The sequence below is a fragment of the Corvus brachyrhynchos genome, unplaced genomic scaffold (assembly GCF_000691975.1).
Source record: "Corvus brachyrhynchos isolate BGI_N302 unplaced genomic scaffold, ASM69197v1 scaffold103, whole genome shotgun sequence".
Lineage (NCBI taxonomy): Eukaryota > Metazoa > Chordata > Aves > Passeriformes > Corvidae > Corvus > Corvus brachyrhynchos.
This window is the reverse complement of record NW_008237436.1, coordinates 2,346,597-2,353,373: the sequence shown is the minus strand read 5'-3', so window position 1 is coordinate 2,353,373 and position 6,777 is coordinate 2,346,597.

Below are 6,777 nucleotides of genomic sequence, written 5' to 3'. Positions count from 1 at the left end.
TTTTTTTTGAGCAACCTAAGAACAGCATATGTGGTAGTTTTTTTCACCAGCATTTTAAAAATAAGTCTGAGGGGCTAGGGTTGGGATACAATTTTACAAACATTACTTTTAAAAAGGAGCTGCTTCCCAAAAGAATTTAGTGTGAAATTCTTCACCAACTATCATCACTTTTGAAGTAAATCCCTAAATAATATATTTTTGCCAAGTGGGTCTTGTCAATCAGAAGAGGGTTGGAACATCACAGTAGCTGAGGTGGGATTTTATGAGAAGAGGGAAGAATAGAGGGAAGCTCATCCTCAGGTAGGTAATCAATCAGCCAGTGTGTGTCCCAAGTCACTAAGGGATGTCTGAGGGTCATAAACAGGAAACACCAGGGAAGATCTCAGGCCATTCAAAGAGGAGAAATGAAGTGGGAAGACTTTAGTGACCTAGGAAGTGTCTCAAATTTTCACTGCATAGGAGTAGTTTTTTACCTTCTGGATACTGTTTTTTGTGACCCATAGGCCACATGAGGTTGCCAAGCAGTGTCTCCTGGGTTCCACAGCTCCTGTTAACAACCTGAATCAGATCCTTTGGGCTTTTTTCTGAGTGAAGATTTGGATGCCATCCCCTCCCACAGTCCATTCCCAGGTTAGAGGTGTAAGACAAAGCTGTTGCTGTAACTAGGCTACCACTTCTCTCCTTGAGCGGGTTGTGTACTGTGGGGGGATGCTGGTCTGCTGCTTACATGGTCTGCACTGATGGGCCTTCCACTCAACCACCACAGGAAAAAGAGCTTCAGCAGGTAGAATTAATTCCATTTTCTTTCATTAAAGATTTATCTACACTATTGCTGAAAGTAAAATTCTGATTAATTTAGACGAGATTCAACCCTCAAACTATCATGGTAATCTTAGAGATTTCAGCCTGTCTAATATCATCAGTGCATGCATAAATAGTAAGTATTATTTTAAGATGCTGAGCAGGAAATAATTTTATCTCCAAATTATCCAAAATATAAGGTCTAGAGAAATGCTTTTTAATAATATCTCTGGTGATGCTAATTTAGCCATTCTTAGCTACCATAAGGTCGAGTACTTCTGTAAGGTTCATCAGGTAAAAGACAAACAAAATGACCACAGGTATCAATCCTAAATATTGCTAAAAAAACCTAAGGTAATATGCAGGCAGTAAAAGTTTTATGTCTGACAGAGTGGACTGGTTTAATTAGCAGTGTTTTAATGAAGGAGTAATTGTGACTCTTGTGGTAACATGGCTCAAGGTAAAATCAGATCGAAGTATAATATTCCACAGTCATAATAGATTGTGTGAGGGATGCACAGACAACCAAATCAGCATACACAGAGGGAAAAGAATGAAAGTTAGAGACTCTCTGAGAGAAACTAAACAGCCAGTAAATGGAGAAGGCAACTAAATATAGCTGACAGTCTTCTCATCTTCCCCCAGAGAAAGAACTTAAAGGCCTAAAACTGGACTCAGACTTTAGAAACCTAAATAAAAAAACTGAAATCAGCCCAACAAACTACCCTTCTGGACAGTTCCAGGCACCTCCAGTTCTATTGCACCAAACCAGAATTAGCCCAAAATTCATCAAAAACCTGACCTTGGAAAGTCTTCAGCCAGTCTAAATGACAATGATCTGGGATGATTCAAAATTAAATATCTTTAAGAGTTGCTATTTTAGAATTACTTGTTAAAAAATGTACGGCAAAAGCTCTGTGCTGGCATAGATTGATGTTTTCTGTAATTTTTACACTCTCTGGATTGTCAGCTCAGTCCTTTGGTAATAAATAGGGCCATTGTAATCTTTGGGGTAACCATGTTTGTTGGGGGGAAATTAATGAGGTCTAGAAGAGAATAGGGTAGCTGGCCAATAACTCTTTTTCTGCTTACATGGGTATGTGGTTACATTTTGAAAGTTTAGGTATAGTCAATGTGAAATAAACTCACATGTAGTTGTACACATGAATTTTGATAAGAAGATGCTTTTACCATTAATATCCATAAAGAAGTCAAGGACAAATCTTAAGATTACATTCAAACCATTGTTGATAGAAAGGAAAGTGGTATTAAAAAAGTTAATCCACATCCTCTTAGATAGTAACAAAGCAAAATCTAATTTGCCATGAAAGTGAAATTCAGAGTCCTCTGTTTTGAAGAACTAATTAATTTTGCTTTAGTATACAGAAATTTAGTGTAAAATACCCCTTGAAAATTTATGGAAAAGGCTGTTTTACATAAACAGAATTATACCTCATTAAAGCTTTAAAGAACCTTAAACCGTGCATAGTTTAAGTTTGTGAAGTGTCAATAAAGGAAGTTTTTGTGGAAAAATAGCATTTCTTTAGGGTTAACAATTAATTGATGATATTGCAGTAGATAGCGACACTAAAACTTTTCTTTTCTTTCTTCCTTTTTGGGTAGTGTAGACCTAGGGGAAACTGCCTCCAAACAATTATTCTTGTTTTTTTCCCTCAGTTTAATTTTACCAGGGTTATTACAGTAAGAACGGTTTGAACAACAGAAAACCTACTTTTAAGTTAAAAAAAAAAAACAAAACCTGGGTTTTTTTATGCTCCGGAGTGCCATTGTGGAAGGAATCAGACATTATGTAGATATGTGGAGCTACCATGGACCCAGAAGCTGTCACACAAGCTAGTTTCAACCATCTTTCAATCTTGTTAATTTCACAATTATCAGAGAAGAGGAAGATCTTTTCTTTCATTTGTCAGGTTCCTTTTCAAGTATTTCTAATTCTTGAATTATATTTCCTTTGTAGGAGATCTCTCACAGTCATGTCAAAATTTCCATGATAGGTCAAGTTTTCCCTGTAAAGACAGGACACAAACACTCACTTCTCACTCTGTAACACCGCTGTCTGCTGTGATGGTAACATCTCACTTTTCTAAGTGGCAAGTTATTTTGGGAGTTGAAGAGTAACCAATGTGAAGGTTGCAGAGAAAGATTCAGCTAAGCTTTTTTCTTGGTCACTCTGAGCCTTCCTTTATTTGTCCTCTGTGGAATCTCACAGTTCTCCTATCCCTCAAGCAGTCTCGGAGCTGAAGCACTCTATGATCCATGACTTACGCAAAAGGCTTGGGTGAGTTTGAGTCAGCAACCTGTGAAGCGTCACACACTGAAACAGGTTCTGCCTCTCTTCTTTATCTCTGTCTGTGTCTCATGCATTCATGCAGTGTAGCACTTTGCTTTCCTAGTCTGACTATCATGTTCCTCAGAGGATATCTTAGCTCTGCAGTTCCTTTCTTCTCTCCCTTCCTCCCTCTGCTCAATCACATGCTATAAGGTGCCAGACACATCCCACACCATACCCCAATCTGTAGTGCTCTCTCATGCACAGAAGAAAATATTTAAGGAATGTACAGAGATGTGAATCCTTGTCAAAAACAAAATATGATTTATTTTTTAGAAGAAATAAAGCTCTTAGAAAGATTTTTTTTTTAACAATCCAAAGATATGTTTACATTAAGACATATAATTTTGTGATAGTCAGCTGTGAAGCCTCAGTATTATCCTAATATATCAAGAAGTGTTGACTATGTCTCAGTTTTGTCCTTGCAAACTTGTTTTTTGCCTCTGGCTTACAGGGTCCTTTTTTGCCCTTCTATCATTCTTTCAGCCTGTGTTCTCAAGCTATGACTCTTCTGGCCTTGTCTTCTCAGCAAGAGTCTCCAGGACCTATGGCTGTGGTCACTGACCCTTAACAGCTTATATGTCTGTAAAAGTGGCTACACTGAGAGAATTTCTTCTCTGCCTGTTTCCTCAGGCATAGGGCTGCCAGATCAGTCTGAGTATACCAAACATCCCATTAACCAAGCAACACACATAATCTCTCTCAGAACAGCACTAAATTTAACATGGTCATTAAAAAAATGCTGCTAGGGATTCATCTCATAGACCTGCTACTATTCTGCAGCCTACAAAATAAAAGACTAGCACGCCATCTTAATTATACCAAATAATTATGAGTTGCAATCAGAGACTCCTAAGACACATTTACTCCAGAAACTGAGGGGAGCATATGAAAAGGGGAGGGAATTAAAATGAAGTTGATAATAAAGCTCAGATTTTCCTTACTATGCATGTTACCATGTCAACCTGAGTTATGCAGCATCACATTTGAGATCTATTCAAGACCCCTTCAAAAGCTTAGCAACTAACCAGGATATTATAGATGGATTTTCAGCTGATTTTGACATCTTTTGCATGATAAATGCTACTTAACCACATTCTTTTTCTGGTTTAATATCAAATACAACTGAGCAAATGTTTAATTATATCCATGCAGATGGTTTATTATGTAAGAGATAATTACTTGTCCCACTTTTGAAGTACTAAACCATGCAGAAAACATGAAGCTCAATCATTTTAAGATGGCAAGTAACTTAATGTGAAGTATTATTTCTTGCATATAGCAGAGAAAATCATGAAACCTCAATATCCTGTATGTGTATATATCTCAGATGTTTTAACAGGGATTCTTTTATGTTACTATGTGAATATTTCCCCTGTTCTAACTGCCTTCTAGCATACCTTTCCCCTGCTGTCTGATAGTGGCCTAAAGCCTTTTATTGAAAATTGAAGCAATGTAAAGTTTGACAGCTAATCTTTCAGAAAAAGCACCTTTCTTTATCCTTAAGTACTTAAATATATATAATGGTCTTTATAAGTAAAATACCTTACATATGTTATGAGGTTAGTTACAGTTTCAGTATAGATTTGAGCATTATATAAGCTGGTACATAACAGAGGTTGGTAGATAGATGTTATTAAAGAATTACAACATTTTCACCTGTTAGTTGAGCTATTTAAATGTTTTGAGAAACAAAAGATGCAAAAAAAAAAAAAAGACTTAAAAGCAAAATAATTAAAAGCAAAATAAGCTTGAAATTGTTTAAATTTGCACTCTTGGTAAAGAACATGGACTTTTTTTCTGTAAAACACTATATTAAACCTGCAAAAGGGAATAACTCCATAAGTGATAAATCCATTGCACAATGTTATGAAAATCACTTAGCTAGATGAAAGTCACCAATAATGTAAAAGTGATTAAACACAATTTACCATCAGATGCAGCAAGTTCCCTCACTCTTAAGGCAGATGCTGAAATAATTGTTCTCAAAGCAGCAGAGCAAATGGAGTTTAGCCAGCTGCACATCTTGCCTATATTCCTTATTGGATGTCCAATGGTGAGAGAGCTTCTTAATCTTTTCCTCAGCACAGACACAAATACCCTTTCTCTCTATCCAGGTGTCTTATTTCTTAACATTTTCAGGAATTCAAAATAGTTGAGCTCTCTCCTCTTCTCCAATTTGATTGCAGTTTTCAGTGGCTGCAGATGGTCAGGAGGCAGTTGATGGATATGACTTGCTCACCAAGGGCAGCAGGCTGGCATTGATCTTCCAGAGAGTGTGAAGAGTCTCTGTGGGAGAATGGACACCTCAGCGCTGACAAAGACATGCTGAAAGCTCAGGTAGGTACTCAGGTTGACAATATTTGCTCCTTATTTTAGAGGAACTAATTTTTAATTGAGCATCACTGAATTTTATGAGTTTCATGTCTTTAGCTAAGCCAGTACAGAAAACCTCTACCTCAGCAAATGTCTGCCAGACAGATACATTTATCCAATCCCTGCATGTTCCTTGGGCAGCTCAGCATATTCCCCAAACACCCATAATCTCAGTAAGAAAATTGTCTTCCTGTGCTACTTCATATTCCAGAATGAAAGTAGAACTACAGAATAATCAACACTCCCCTCTGGCTCACTTAAGTTATGTTACATTTGCACACAGATAGCATGCAGGAGCATAACCATACTGCCTACTTACTAGTGACTCAAACATGTAATTCCTGGGCTGTGGTTTCCAGGGATCCCATATTTTATCTAATCCCTGATGATGCTGGATACAGAAACAGTCCAGCAGATAGTGGATATCTGAACCCAGGATTACTTATGTTACTTGCTGTTTTCTCCCTTTCCATTGGCAAACAAAAATAGGGACCAAGAAGGGGAAAGAAGCAAGGGGCAAAGGTGGATTAGCAAGAAAGAAAAAATCAGAATAATGATTACTTTCCAGCTGTGTGAATAGTTTTGAAAAATGTACCTATAGCAAAAGCTGTGCTTTTGTCAGGCTTATGAGATAAAAATAATATTGTTAGAAGTTGATAGCTTTATTTTGCAAGGGAGCTGACGTGACCCTATACAGACTAAGGCTGAACTCCATATTAAGATGAATCCTTGAATATCTGGTTTGAAAAATGCTTTTTCCTCTTTTTTCATTAAGCGGGGATCGCTTTATTGTTACTGGGCATACACAGTGAGTCCTTCAGTTTCCCTACGGCCACATACTGTATAGTGCAAAGCTGGAAGAATTGCCCTAGATTCTGCACCTTTTTTGCCATTCTGTCTGTGTAAGAAGCCATGAAAACTGCAGAAAAAAAATGTTGTAATAGTGATTTTCCTGAACTCCCTGCAGAGTTTTTGGTGTTCGTACTTTTTCATTCTCGAGCTAGAGAGGAGACACAAAGCTTCTGGGTGAGAAAAGATAAAACAAGCACAAAGCTGGGTGAAGAAAAAAGAGGAAACAAAGTAAAGATAGGCCTTTAAAACGTATGCTGCTTGTTATAGTATTATAACTGTGCTTGATAATAATATGCGTGTAAAATGCCACTGGTCTAATCAGTAGGAATGTGTGGTCTTATGTGTATCTACTATCATATGCTCTCAGAGATGCAAGTTAAAATGAAAATTGTGAGTAT